This window comes from Acinonyx jubatus, chromosome D4 (assembly GCF_027475565.1).
Source record: "Acinonyx jubatus isolate Ajub_Pintada_27869175 chromosome D4, VMU_Ajub_asm_v1.0, whole genome shotgun sequence".
NCBI lineage: Eukaryota > Metazoa > Chordata > Mammalia > Carnivora > Felidae > Acinonyx > Acinonyx jubatus.
Window position 1 is genome coordinate 66,119,407 of NC_069391.1, and position 16,051 is coordinate 66,135,457.

The following is a 16,051-nucleotide window of genomic DNA, read 5'->3' on the forward strand; positions in this document are numbered from 1 at the left end:
GTGGGAACCCCCAATTTGTAATTCTCTGATCTCTGAAATGCCTTTCCTAACTTGCTAGGTACACCTAGAGTAGCTGTTCTATAAATTATCTTGACTGGGGACATTCATCTTTGAGAGTGAAAGAGGTGCTATTCACTGGCTGGGGGCCAGAACATGAGCATAACCCAAGCAAATTGCATCTCCTATATGCGTCTCTTAGCCTGTGGCATCCAGCCAGCCATGCTGGCTTCCTCGGGCAAGTACTTTCAACAGGCTCCTCCACTGGCCCAAGGAAAGCATATACATTTGCACTTTCAGCGGGAGTGCAGATCCCTCCCACTGCAGCCCTGTCTCCTTTCTCTGCCATTATGGCAGCTTCAGCCACAGCCCGTCCATTTTTTTCCAGGGATAAATCAAGTAATAGTCCCAAACTTTCAAACTACAAAGAGCAGGAGGCAAGCTTTCTAGTTGGTGCTCTTGAGTAAATCATGTGATAGTCCCAAACCCCCAAACTCTAAAGAGTAGAAGTCAAGCTTTCTAGATGGTTCTCTTGAGTAAATCGAATAATAGTACCAAACCCCACACTCCAAAAGGTAGAAATCAAGTTCTCTAAAGGTTCTCTTGAGTAAATCAATTAATAGTCTCAAACCTCCAAACGCTAAAGGGTAGACATCAAGCTTTCTAGATGGTTCTCTTGAGTGCCTCCTCACTTGGAGGACTTCCTGCTTTCACCATGGTGGGTATTCAACAACTCTCACCAAAGAACTCCTCCCTGTTGAGTTCTTCCTTCAGTCCTCTAGCCTTCCCTTTTACATTCTGAAGCTGCCTGCCCAACCTGTTAGCATGCTCCATAAAGCTGGTTTGGTCCTAATTGCTTTTGGTTTGGGGGGCCTTTGAAGACATTGAATCAGCAAGATAAGTTTCCCTTAACACCACCACCTCTATCAGTTAAGCCCTACCACAATCACATCAGGCAGGTAGGTAAGTCCTAAGTCTTGTTTAAAAGGGAGAAAATGTGTGTCTTATAAAAAAATCATACAAAAAAAAAAGTCATACAGCTGGTAAGAGACAAAGCCAAAATGAGGGATCAAATCTTCTGACACATAGTCTAACAAACTTCTTATACACCACATTTCTTCTCACTGACAAAACAATTGAAATACCCAATCTCATAAATATGCAAGATGGAGTCAATCAGCTGTTGACCAAATGCACAAGAAAGAAACAACCTGCATTCAAGTATAATTAAGTCTACATTCAAAATGTGCAGATTGATGATGCAGTTTCTCCCACACTAACAATTGCCCTATCATTCAGAACATTTCCAGTCTAACTATCCAACAACCAAACCAATACACCTACCAGGGCGGCAACTTCAACTATGAATCAAAGAAAAACAAATAGAAAACAATCTGCTGTCCCTCTCTCTCAATCCAAATAATTAAGCCCCACATACTAATGCTGTCCATTCCAACACCCTATTTTTATTAGTGTGGGTCACCTTCAATGTTCTAAGAGAATTCTAGACCAAAGGTAAGATGGCAATGGTGTCATTTCGTCATCCACACCTCAACACAGGCAGGACCCCTGAGAAGTTGCCATAATGTCCCCTCCCATGGCATGAGGATGGGCACCCATTCCTAGGATAGACCTGAACTAGTTCAGAGTGAACTTCCCTCTGGGCTTGGGAAAAAACCGAACTCTGACCAGTTGTCTCAGGGAGTCTTCCCATGGGCCATTGATCTAGACCATGACACAAAATGGGGCAGGATCCGTGAGGTATGGGTGTGAGAGACAGGGACAGCCATTCCTCTCTACAAAATCAGAACAGTGGAGCGCTGAAGATTCTCTGGAGAATTACCTTCTCAGCCTTCAAGCTGAGGTGAGGACCAAATACAGCATTCTAAGAAGGAAGGCTGACACATTGAAGGAAAGCGTAGAGAGAGCAAAGCTGACCCTGTCTGTGTAACAGTGTCTTCTTCTCAGAAGGATGGTCCAGGATCCTCTACCTTCTCTCCACATCTTCTCTTTTGCAAGAGTTGTCACCTGTATTTCCTCAAAACCTTCCCCTTTCTGCCCCCTTTCCATGCTCTGAGGTATCACCTAACTAATTCAGATTCTCCTCACCTCTACTATACTATACATTCTCAACAGGCCCACCTTGAGGGGGGTGACAATTGGGTTTGGGGGCGATGGGAGCATCTTTTTTTTAAGTCTCTTTTTATGTTTAAAGTACAAATATAGATACACTATATAAACATACATACAGTATATCTGAATTTAAAACGTCATGGAGTTGGCAATTAGAAGGAAGGATGTCTAAAAGACTTCTTAGGGAAGTGATAATGAAAAAAAGGATGAGAGACACTAAAGCGGAAGTATCCTGACTGGCCTCCACTTCATTCTCCCCCTCAGCTGCCCAACCCTCCCTCCCTCCACCATTCCAGTGCATCCTACACTTCCTGACCAGGGGTGCTTCTGGAAGCACCAGTCAAGCCTCGAATAACAAGGCTTACATCTTCCTCAGTCTTACATCTTCCTACTTCAGAACTTGACGCTCATGTCCAGTCAACCTGGAGGACTTCTGATTCCTCCCATACTTTGGATCATGTTGCTTCCTTTTTAAAATTTTTTTAAATGTTTATTTATTTTGGAGAGAGAAAGGGAGACAGGTCATGAGCAGGGGAGAGGCAGAGAGAGGGGAGGAGGACACAGAATCGGACACCTCTGCCCTTGAAAGAACTATAATGCTATCAGTGCTTATTTCAAGTACTAACTCCCTTATGAAATCTCTCCAGGACCACCCCAATAAAATTGGTCTTTCCTCTGTCAGACACTCCAGAGCACTTTGTACATTTCTACCATAATCGTTGATGGCATTATATGAGTCTATTATGTATTTGTTTTAGCCACACACCCCCCTCAAGCCACTCCATGTAAAGCTAGGCTTCCTGAGGACAGAAATGATGAATTGATTATCCCTGAAACTGGTACTGCAGCGAGAATGACCACCTATCCATTTTACTTACTCAACACTTAGGAATAGAAGTAATGAAATCCAAACCACACGCTAACATTTAAGCAATAGTCATAGGTTTGAAAATACAAAACGATGGGACGGAAGAACTGGACTATTGTGGTGACTTTAAAACAATGACATAAATAATCACAGAGATTTAATAACTGTTTGTGCTCAAGAAAGTATGAATTGTGACCATCAACCAAGTTGGTGATCATGTTGAAGACGGTACACATCATCTGCAATTCATACAATAGTCTGATTGGGGTGAGGGGTGGTTGAGGGGACGTCATTTGAATTTTAAGGAAGAAGAAACTCAACCTCAAACTAATGAAAAGCAGAAAACTGAGTAGAACTGACTCTAAACGGCCAGGTTCTTCCGTCCATGATATAAGTCCTCTGTAGAGAAGCTAGTTCTGTACAGCAGTTCAGAGGAACAAGATATCTTTGGTAGATGTCACTTTAATGAAGAGCCTCAACGCGCAGAATCAAATGGGTTGAGCTTAACTCCTGGCTCTGTCACATCTCAGCTGCAGGACTTTGGAAACTGAACCTTGTTTTTCTCATCCACAAAATAGGGAAAATGGATAAAGTGGCTCTGGAAGCTTTAGGGGAGAATCCATTTCCTTGCCTTTCCCAGTTTCTAGAGACTGCCTGTATTTCTTGGCTTATGGCCCCTTCTTCATCCTTCAAAGCCAGCAAAAACTGGGAATCCTGGCTCATATGAGATCATTCTAACCTCTTCATTGTCACATGTCCTTCTCTGACTCTCTTCTGCTTCTCTTTTCCACATTTAAGCATCCTGGTTGTTACATTGGGTTTGCCCAAATAATCCAGGATAATCTCCTTATTTTAAGGTCAGCTGACTAACAACCTTAATTCTATCCTCCGCATAACCTAACATAATCACAGGTTCTAGGGATTAAGATATGGGTATCTTCATGGGCCACTTTTCTGCCTACCAGACTGTTCCACTAATTAAAAAGAAGAGTAGTTAGTAGTAAGGAGTTGTAGGCAGAGCTGAAGGAGCTAAAGGGAAGGAAATTCTTTCCTTGACAATTACATATGGAGAAAGCCTAGTGCTCTGGCTAACATAGAGTATATATAATGCAATTACCTCAAGTCAATGGGTCTTTTGAATGGAAAATAGTCAACCAGAGTTCTGAGTTATGGGTTACCGTGCTAATCGTGTTAACTTCAGCATAGCATATGCCCTTTCTGGGGCTTGGTTTTCTCATTTGTCAAATGGAGATGGGACACTCACGGGGAGATTGTGTGGAACAAATAGTACAACATGTATCACTTTTTAAGGCAGTGACAGCAATAATAAAAACAAGGATATATGGTGTACTTAACACCAAGTGCTATGGTGAGAGCTTTAACATTAGTCCTGAATCTTCACAACAACCGAATGAGATAGTACTTATTAATTTATCCACTTTACAGGAAAGGAAACTGAGGCTCAGAAAGGCTAAGTAATTTGCCCAGTTTATGTATAGGAGAGCCAGGACTGGAACACCGTTCCATGTTACCCCGAAAATCTCTACTTTTAACAGTTCTGATATAGAATAGAATAGAAATCTAAGCTATAAAATTAGTTCAGGAGTACTTCATTCTCTCACTAAAAAAAAAAGAAAAAAGAAGAGAAGAGAAGAGAAGAGAAACTGAAGTCTTGCACCTGTCCCCCTGTGACATAATTACTGGAAACCCATTATTCCAACCAACCCCCCAGCCAGGGAGAGATTCATTTGTTAACCACCTTTAGGGTTCTGCACAGAATGAGGTAACGTGAGGCCTGAGTGTTGTTTGCTTCTGAAAGGGCCGTGAACTGAGGCTCCACGTTTCCATCTCAGGGAGCTCTTGCCTCAGTCACATTGCCCTCTCGCATGTAGTTTTCTACCCAGAACAGACGTGTGATTTCCTTTCTAGCCTGAGTCTGTCTTGCCTACTCCCAGGAAAGCCCGCCATATTGTTTTCCAGAACATTCTTTTCGAACAACAAACAAGCCAAAAATTGTTTCTGTTCTTCACTTCAGCAGAAATTATAAAGCTTCCCCTGCATGCACAATGTCTTTCTTCATGTCTCTGGTAAATTATTTGCACGTGTTGCTACCAGACCAACTGACTCTGCTGAGAGCCCACCCTTCCTCATGCCTGGGATGACCTCTCACCCAAGAGGTCAGTGCCCAAAAGGCAGCATGTGCCAACTGTGCTGTGTGCTCCATTACCCATGAGATTCTGAATAATTGTGGGTAATTACTGAAGCAAATGAGTTATAGCTAATTACTAATGTGGTCTTAATCCCAGCAACAAGCGAATGCAAAAATGCTCACTGACATTTCACTCTCTACTATAATGAATACAGCTTGCAGTTTGAGTTGATTCCAAAATATTCACTGTTATGAACGGAGTCTGAAATCCCAAGGGAATTAGATAGCTGAGTGTTTAAACATGTAGGATTTTGCTTTCCCCACTTCTAATTTGCTATCAGACATTTTTAAGGGCAACTTCCTTTTTGTGGTACACAACTGCGTGGGCTTTCTGCTGTAGTTTGCAAATATTATTAAGAGTTACCTGACTCTAGAGCCTGATGAAAATGCCATATTATAAGAATTTAAGGCATCACTCGGAAGGATAAAATGAACTTATAGATTTTAAAGTCCTTTGGGAAGATAAAAGCACAACACAATTATAAGGTATCATTATTATCCCCCCATAACTATGATCTATAATGCCCCATAAAAAATAGAATTTGCTAATTGTTGCATCTAATGTTGTCAGTGATAATCAGTACACGCCTGGATAACTGTAAAATGTAGCCTTTTTTGAACAAGTAATCCAAGAGTATTTCCTCTCATTCCCTAAATCCATATTTTAATTGCTCTGATTTGGGGATGCTTCCGACTTCTTAGGAGAGAGTTAACTTTGAGGCTGAACACAGTGGAGATAAGAGCATGGAACATGATATATTATAGCAAAGCCAAGACTAAAACCCAGGTCTTCCGATAAGTAGCTAAATGCCCCTGGGCAAAGCATGTATTCATTCTGAGTTGTAGTTTTCATATCTTCTAAAAACGGGACTGATAACTGACACCTAAGAATACTGCAGGGATGAAATGAAATATAAAGGAAAAAGCACTTTGGAATGTTAAATGTACATGAAATCAAGACTTCTATGAAGAGCAGAATATGGTACTCCTAACAACACTAAAAGCTTCATCATGAAATGAGGACAATTAGCTTCCTTTCCTGTCAAAACTGCTTTAACACCACGTTTCTGCATGTCAGGGTTTGGGCAAGAGTGAAAGTTTTGTTTGAGCTGCAAAACCAAATGGAAGAAATGACATTGTTAGCAAATCTCTCTGATTTGAGACCAAAGGAAGAATGCCTGTTTAGGAACTTGCACATCTCCAAAGTTTGTTGAATTTGGTTTGCAGCCTATGCCACCTTTTACATCCAGAAGTTTCTCTGCATTGTGAAATAAGCGCTATTCTGTAGAGACGATGGCTTCCATCAAACGAGAGACTTCCAAAAAGAATCCCTCCATCTTAATCTTTTTCAAGGCCCATATAAATTTACAGGGGGGGAAATGGGGAATATAAATGCAATTGCTAACGTGTCCTTACTTGCGTTTCCTATCTTGCAGAATCCAGATGTTAGTGAACTCTCTTTTTCCTAATGTACATAAATAAAAACAAAGCTGGGCTCAGGCAAATTTGCAAAGTATACACTCACTCAGACAATGAATATTAATGGAGTACCTGTGTGTGCAGGGCACATTCTAGGTTCTGGAGACTCAGCAGTGGACGAGACAGACATTTGTCTTTTATTCCAGCAAAGCATGCTCAATAGGAAATAAATCAATAAACAAGAAAATGTCAGATTGTAACAAACCCCTTTCAAATCCTTGGAATAAGGCCATGTGATGGGAGTAACTGGCTGACCAGGCAAGTCCGTTCTGAGATGACGTTTTAAATTGAAATCTCAATGACAGGAGGGCTCAGGAAGATGAACACCCCATCTGGGTGAGCCTTCCCCACCTATACACGGCTCCTTTCCTTCTCTGCTTCCTCTGTTACAGATCAAGGTTCCCATGTTAAAGCAGCCTTCCCAGACCAGGCCTTCTATCAAGCTGGCCAGCTTCGTGGCTTCTTAATTCATTCATTTAACAGACTCTAAAAGGGTTCTATGCTTAGGTCATGACCTCGATCCTAAGTGTTGAACAACCCCAGATCTGTGCCGCAATGTCAGTTTTATGAAATCTGTTTTGCTAATAGGGCTCATAAATAACAACCACAACAACAACAAACATTTACTAGATGCTTACTACGTGTCAAAATCCAACAGACCAAAGCAAAGGAACAATGGCCACAGCAATCACCAGAGACCTAGGACCAGGGGCCTTTGTCATTTTTCTGGGCTACAGAATCTGCAGGGATTCTGTGCACCCAAGGGAAAGTGAAAAAATGCCACAATCAACTGATAGCTGCCTTATGTCAACTGTGGCAGTGAGGGATTGATCCAGATTCATTAAAATATATATATATATGCACACATACATATAATCACTTATATGTATATATTTTATATAAAGTTATATAATATATAATTTATGTAAATATATATTATACTTACATGTATGAAATAATATACATAAAATATTACTGGATCTGGAGTGCTTTGAATCAGACCAGTGTGATCAAATCATTCTCCAGTTCAATAAACTTTCAGTGACTTCCCACTTCCCCTGGGAAGAGCAAACAGGTGACCAACAGGCCTGCCAGTGTTTCAGTGGGCGGTCGGGGAGAACCACACAGTGCTGTAAAGATCAGAAAGTCCTCATTAAAAATACCAGGTTCCCGGGATCCTCTGAAAAGACTCAGAAGTTCTGGCATCTTTGGGACCCCATTTCTATATGGCATCACCAGCTGGCTTTGAATATCAGCTGTCCACCAATTTCCAGGAACAGCAATTTCCTTAACTGTCAGTTTCACATAATTTCTAATTTCCATTTTGGTTGCTTCTTTGATTCATGAGAGGTTTCAGAGTGCATTTTTAAATTCTCAGCCTATGCTGTGTCTTCAAGTTGTCTTTTGTGTTACAATTTCTAACTGTTTGCATTCTGTTTACACAATGTGGTCTCAAATGACACTCATTTTAATTTTTGTGGAGGATTGCCTTACGTCTAAAAACTAGGTTAATGTTTATAGATCCTCGGTATGTTCTCCAATTGCTGGGGGAAGTGTTCCATAAATGTCTGTTAGATGCTGTTAATACTCTGTATACCTAATGAATGTTTATCTGGCTTATCTATAAATATCTGATGGAGTAGTCTGAAAGTCTCCCACTAGGATCGTTGTTGTTTTGTCTACTTTGTAATTTCATCAACTTGTGAATCTTTTCTCAGTAGGCATTATATAATGATCTCCCAAATGCCTTTTGTCTTAAAACCAGCTTTTATCGAATATTAACCTGGCTATTCCAGTTATCTGGAGTTTGTACACATGTCTGTTATAATTTTTTCCATTCTTTTATATTCAACCTTCAGTATCTTTTTATGAGGACTTATAAATAGTCCATATCTGAATCATCTGCTGCACTGATATGTATTTGTTACCAACAGTCCATATCTGGGGCACCTCAGTGGCTGAGTTGGTTAAGCGTCTGACTTCAGCCTAGGTCATGATCTCACGGCTCTTGAGTTCTAGTCCCTCGGCGGGCTCTGTGCTGACAGCTCGGGGCCTGGAGCCTGCTTCCAATTCTGTGTCTGCCTCTCTCTTTCTGCCCCTCCCCCGCTCATGTTCTGACTCTCTGACTCTCAAAAATAAATAAACGTTTAAAAAAAAAAAGTTCATATCTGAATCTACTGCATTGATTCTTATTGTTGGCTTGTTCATCCAGTGTGATAGTATTTGTCTTTTTTTTAATTTTTTTTAATGTTTTTATTTATTTTTGAGACAGAGAGAGACAGAGCATGAGCAGGGGAGGGGCAAAGAGAGAGGGAGACACAGAATCCAAAGCAGGCTCCAGGCTCTGAGCTGTCAGCACAGAGCCTGACGAGGGACTCAAACTCAAGAACTGTGAGATCATGACCTGAACTGAAGTTGGATGCTTAACCGACTGAGCCACCCAGGCACCCCGGTATTTGCCTTTTAACTACATATTATAGTCTACTAATATTCGTTTTGATTAATGATATATTTGGATTGATTTTTACCACCTTGTTTTGTATTTTCTCCTTGTCCAGAGCTTTTTAGTTTTTGTCCCTCTGTCTTGCCTCTTTTTAGCTTTGCTGTTTTTTTCTCTCTCTCTCATTTCATTTTTTGCCTCTTCTGATTTGAAAATTACATTTTGGTTGTCTATTCTGTTAGTGGTGTCCTATAAATGACAAACATGCATCTGTAACTTTAAAAACTAGAAGTTAATCAATATTTTTACTTTCATTTTGAGCACCATATGAACCTTAGAGCACTTCAACATTGATCACATGCTTTGTGACTTACATGTTATGTATTTGAAGGTTTTATTTCTACACTGATGTTATACACTGTAAATTAAATTTTAATTGCTTATGCAGTCAGTGTTTGTTTACATTTACCAAGCCATACACCATATTATTTATTCTTGTTCTTTCTTGCATCTCAGGTGCTCCCTCTGGGGTCATTTTTTTTTTCCTGAAATATACTTTTTAGCCTTTCATGAGTGAAGACCTATTGGTAGGAGTCTCCTGCAGGGTCTTGGGGTTTTATTTTATTTGCTTGTCTTTGTCTAAAAATGTCTTTATTTTGGCCTCATTCTTGAAAAAATAGTTTCACTGGACGTTCGGTTTTATCTTTAATTTAACTTGTTATCTAAAGTGACTCATCGGATGGGGGCTGATGTCAAGACTCACAGACTTGAGAAATCTTTGTATTGTAAAACGCATAGATAGACAACTAATTGGGCATCCTTTTTTTTTCCACTCACAATTTTGGCTACAGGAGTAAAACACACTTAAGCCCCTTTATGTCAACAAACACAGCACAATAGCATCTTCTCAACGACATTGTATTCAAATAGAACCACTGGACACTACAGTAATCTTGAACCTACAGCCCAGTAACGCCCCCCAGTAACACTCCCCAGAGTCAGTTGCCTTCCAGCTGCTTTAGATTAACCCCCTTCCTCCCACATTGAAATTGTTCTAGAATGAAGGTACAATGTCCTCACTCTTACTAACACAGAATTCCCTTTGTACACCTTCTTGCCCACCCCGCAGTAAGCTTTACCTGTGGTAAATGCTCAGTGAGTATTGGTTGAGCTTAAAAAAAAAAAAAAAAGAAGACACAGCCTTGTCCTGAGAGAGATTTCAATCTAACATAGAAATAGGTCAGGAAATAGTTACCTACCTGTACCTGCAATACGGACAGCTTTGATAGTGACCTAAGTAATTTGCTTACAGAGAAATGAACTATTGCATCAATCGATTCCTTTTATCTTTGAGTGCTTATGGCTAGAAACTGAAATGGAGTTCTAGATTATGAGCCCTTGGTGCTGAGAGCACAATATTTTGATGGAAAAATGTTGTATATGGGAATTGATGCAGAGAACAATAATCAGGAAATAACTGCACATTGACTATGTGTCAAGCATGGTATAGACCACTTTGTATTATTACACTTACTCTTTACAACAACGCAAAATAAATACTATTATCTGGATTCTGTAGTTTGGGGAACTGAAATTTAGAGACACTCTAACTAATAGCTACCTTCCCCACCACCACTATTCTCCACCACCACCAAAAAAAAAAAAACTAAAGGCTGGAGTGAGGTTGACACCCCTTATTTGAGACCACTGGGCATTCTGCCACTCAATATGATTCTGGAGGATTTCAGTGACAAGACCCACCCTCCTGACCCCATGGGTGGCCCATCAGATTTGCTCTCCGAGACCCTCCAATGTCTTGCGAAGTCATAGAAGCAACAGTGCTGGGGGTGAGTCATGAAAGCAATATCTTGAAATGAGCTCTGTGCTCTGCAATTCACACAACTTCCCTGGCTCCTTCTTAAGGCCTGGTAGGCAGCTCTTTATTTTTTCCCTTTAGTTTGGTTTGCCACGCAGCATCCTTCCAACAAGTGTTCTTTTACCAGACTGAATTTCTGTTGTGTTCAAACAAATAACCATAAGGGATAACTTAATACTGAATAACACTGGGAAAGAAGCATGATTATCATCCTGAAATGGACACAGGAAGTGAGATTCCCATCTGTGATGCTGGAAGGTCGACAAGCACTGATGAACCTGATCAAACCAGTGCCTGTGGCCCTGGACACAGCACTCCTACGGTGGGTGGGCTCTCAGGAACTGGGAAGTTCGCTGCTCAGGGGGAAGAATGCCAAGACCACAGGCCCAGAGGGTTGCTTCTGAATGCACAAGCTGAATTAAAACTACAGAATACATGCACAAACCTTGGAATTCCCACCTCCAGGCAACAAAGAAAAAAACATGGTTTTTCTGTGAGTGCTAAAAGTATTCCTTTATCAGGTTAGAGCTGACCTGATAGAAAACCAACCCCAAATGATTGACAGGCTGTTATTCGACGAATCTGAATACCAGTTAAGTCCACAACATAGCAAAGTCTCTTAGTGAACATTTGGGACTTGATCAGGAAGGAGTGGAATTCTCCCAACTGGAACAGTGACATCTAGAGGGAATGAGGAAACCAGAGAAGCCCATTTAGTTCTTTTCCCACAAGAAAACAATGAAGAAGACCATCTTTTACAAACCAGAAAATACTTTATAGACAAGAAAAACTTACAGGTTTCACACGGTGAGAGGCAGAGCCAGAATTCAAGCCAAGAAAGTCTGATCCAAACCCCAAGCTCTAAACCAGGGTTCAGCAAGCTCTTTCTGTGAAGGACTTTCCAGGCCTTTGCCAAAGGTCTAAGCTCCACCAGGGTAAGCAAAAGCAACTTCAGCAAATGGGGGTGGCTCTGAGCCAACAAAACTTTATTTGTGGACACTGAAATTTGAATTTGATGCAGTTTCCACAGATCACTAAATATTCTTCTTTTGATTTTTGGAAAGAATTTTCAAATATTAAAATCATTCTTAGCTCATGAGCCGTACAAAGCAAACATTGCTGTCATTTGCCAACACTCACTCTTAACCATATTATGGCAAGAGAAGTGACACAGATTCAAGCTGTGCTACAAAGCTGTAATCATCAAGACAGTATGGTACTGGCACAAAAACAGCCACTCAGGTCAATGGAACAGAATAGAGAACCCAGAAATGGACCCGCAAACGTATGGCCAACTAATCTTGGACAAAGCAGGAAAGAATATCCAATGGAATAAAGACAGTCTCTTCAGCAAATGATGCTGGGAAAACTGGACAACGACATGTAGAAGAATGACCCTGGACCACTTTCCTACACCGTACACAAAAATAAACTCGAAATGGATGAAAGACCTAAATGTAAGACAGGAAGCCATCAAAATCCTCGAGGAGAAAGCAGGGAAAAACCTCTTTGACTTTGACCACAGCAACTTTTTACTCAACATGTCTCTGGAGGCAAGGGAAACAAAGGCAAAAATGAACTATTGGGACCTCACCAAAATAAAAAGCTTCTGCACAGCGAAGAAAACAATCAGCAAAACTAAAAGGCAACCGACGGAATGGGAGAAGATATTTGCAAATGACATGTCGGATAAAGGGTTAGTATACAAAATCTGTAAAGAACTTATCAAACTCAACACCGATAAAAACAAATAATCCAGTGAAGAAATGGGCAAAAGACATAAATAGACACTTCTCCAAGGAAGACATCCAGATGGCAAACAAACACATGAAAAAATGCTCCACATCACTCATCATCAGGGAAATACAAATCAAAACCACAATGAGATACCACCTCACATCTGTCAGAATGGCTAATATGAACAACTCAGGCAACAACAGATGTTGGCAAGGATATGGAGAAAGAGGATCTCTTTTGCATTGTTGGTGGGAATGCAAGCTGGTGCAGCCACTCTGGAAAACAGTATGGAGGTTCCTCAAAAAATTTTAAAAAGTTGGGGCGCCTGGGTGGCCCAGTCGGTTAAGTGTCCGACTTTGGCTCAAGTCATGATCTCGCAGTCTATAACTTGAAGCTCCGCATCGGGCTCTGTGCTGACAGCTCAGAGCCTGGAGCCTGCTTCAGATTCTGTGTCCCTCTCTCGCTCTGCCACTCACCTGCTCCTGCTCTGTCTCTCTCTCTCTCTCTCTCTCTTAAGAATAAATAAGACATTTAAAAAAAATTAAGTTTAAAAAAAATTAAAAATAGAACTACCTACAGCCCAGCAATTTCGCCACTAGGTATTTACAAGGGATACAGGTATGCTGTTTCAAAGGGGCACATGCACCCCCATGTTTATAGCAGCCCTATCAACAATAGCCAAAGTATGGAAAGAGCTCAAATGTCCATCAATGGATGAATGGATAAAGAAGATGTGGTATACACACGCAATGGAGTATTACTCGGCAATCAAAAAGAATGAAATCTTGCCATTTGCAACTACATGGATGAACTGGAGGGTATTATGCTAAGCGAAATTAGTCAGAGAAAGACAAATATCATATGACTTTACTCATATGAGAACTTTAAGATACAAAACAGATGAATATAAAAGAAAGGAAGCAAAAATAATATAAAAATGGGGGGGGACAAAACATAAGAGACTCTTAAATATGGAGAACAAACCGAGGGTTACTGGAGGGGTTGTGGGAGGGGGGATGGGCTAAATGGGTAAGGGGCATTAAGGAATCTACTCCTGAAATCACTGTTGCACTAGATGCTAACTAATTTGTATGTGAGTTAAAAAAATAAACTAAATGAAAAAAAAAGAAGAAGTGCCACAGGTTTCCATGATTTCTTGCAACTGTGTCCAGGAAAGGCCCAGTGTAGACAAATATAGCACGTGCTTACTCTTTGGCTTACGAGCAGTAGGACATCACACTGTCAGGAATGGCAGCCTGCATTTTGGAACTGCCCGTATGGGCCACATGGTTGGCTGTCTAGAGGATGGAAAGTCAAGTATTCATTTCAAAAAAATAATAAAATAAAATAAAATAAAATAAAATAAAATAAAATATCACATTAGAAGGAGGAGTTTGAATGTTTGAGGAAAATACTCATGCTGACGTGAGGCCAGCTGAAACGCGTGTTATGCCAAGGAAGTAAAATACAAAGAGCCAGGCATGTTTACTTTGCATCTCATAAATGATTTATGAGAACTTTAATACGGCTACTGAGTATACTTTAGGCTTGTTAGATGTTTTATTTTTTGACCAGGGAAAACTTTGTAAATGAAGACCCTGATATGTTAGCTTGGATTCCAGAGCCAAAGATATGTTTAAGTACGTCAGGGCACCTTTCTCTCTGACCAGTCCACTCCCTGCTGCCATTCTGATCTATGTACATTTCTCCATGGTCACTACAACTCTGACATGAATCACATAAAGAAAGACTCCTTGTCTACTATGAATTCCACATCTGCTTTCAAGAAAGGCAGGGAAAGCAGATCTAGGGTGGAGGTGGGGGATCAGAGCAGCGTTAGACTCAGTCACAGATGTAAGATACATTCAACCAAAGCACGAGCACAATCTTATTGTCATCTTCATATAAGTGGCTGTGAGTGTTGAACACTTTAGAAAGCCCACACAAATCCACCATGTTGAGGTTCATCCCAGGACAGCAGGTGAACACATTTGTGCCCTGCGTTCCCAGGGAGAGCAGCCTTGGGATTTGGGGAAAGAAATGAAACTATGTCTAGAGAGGTAGATATATCTTCCATCCATCATATGCCATTTTTTTCTTGGTTTCCAAGAAAGTCTATGTAAAAGAATTTTGAAGACATGTTCTGGTTGCTTTCTATTTGCTAATTTATAGAGAGAATAGTAGAAAGGAGTAGAAATGGATAGAATGTGGATAAAGAGTGTTGGTTGAGAAATAAAGGGTTGATAGGAATTCTTACGATCAGTTCCTTTCAAAAGATTTGAGGACTGAATTTGTACCAGACATTTGGACGGATGATGCAGAGACACTAGGGTTTTAAAAGCCCTTATTTTCAGGAAACTAATTATATGGAGTCAAGTAGAATAAAATATGTACAATAAACAATGATGCTTTAAATCAAGACTGGAAGGAAATACTCCTTTAATGTAAGAAAAACACAGAAGAGCAGAAAGATCAGAAGTTCTAATCTTGCTTTTTGTTTGTTGCATCTGAGATACTTACCTGAAGGCCAGAACATTGTGAGAGCCCTTCTGCTTTCCCTCTTCAGGCCCCAGAATCTGAAGATCCATGCCCCAGCTCCACCCATTATAAGGCAAATAGAAAATTGTTGGCAACTTCATCAGGAGCCAGATACAAAAGGATGTGAAGTTTGGGGAAGGGCAGGGGTTGGTACCTATGTTCCTTAGGCCAAACTGGACCACTGCCTAATTTTGTATGGCCCACAGGCTAAGAACAGTTTTCACATTGTCGAATGGGGAAAAAGATAAAAGGAATCAAATTCAAGTTTCAGTGTCTGTAAGTAAGGCTTATTGGAAGACAGACACCCCCATTCATTTACACATTGCCTCCGCTGCTTTTGGGGTGAACAGTTCAACAGAGACTCCATGGCCCACAAAGCCTAACACGTTTACATGCTGGCCCTTCACAGACAAGGTTCTCCAAGCCCTAGGTGAAGAATAAAAAGCCAAAGAACTGAGGAGGGAGAGAAAGATGGTGAGGAACCGGTCCCGGCAGCACTGTCATCTACAATTGTAAGAATCTGCGGGGGGGGGGGGGGGGGGGTTGGGGGGGTGGGAGGTGGCACCAGGAGAGCCCACAGAGAAAGCCTTGTGCCCTCAAAAAGGTCGAAGCGAGGTGGAGAGACTAGGAAACCCATGCACAAATTTATCTATGGGTTGCACTGTTGTTTAAATCCAAATTAAAGGACAGACTGAACCTTCTTTGAAATTCTACACGTGCTGGAGCAGCTGAAAGGAAGCCTACTTTGTTATAGATCGAAACTCCCCCCCAAAA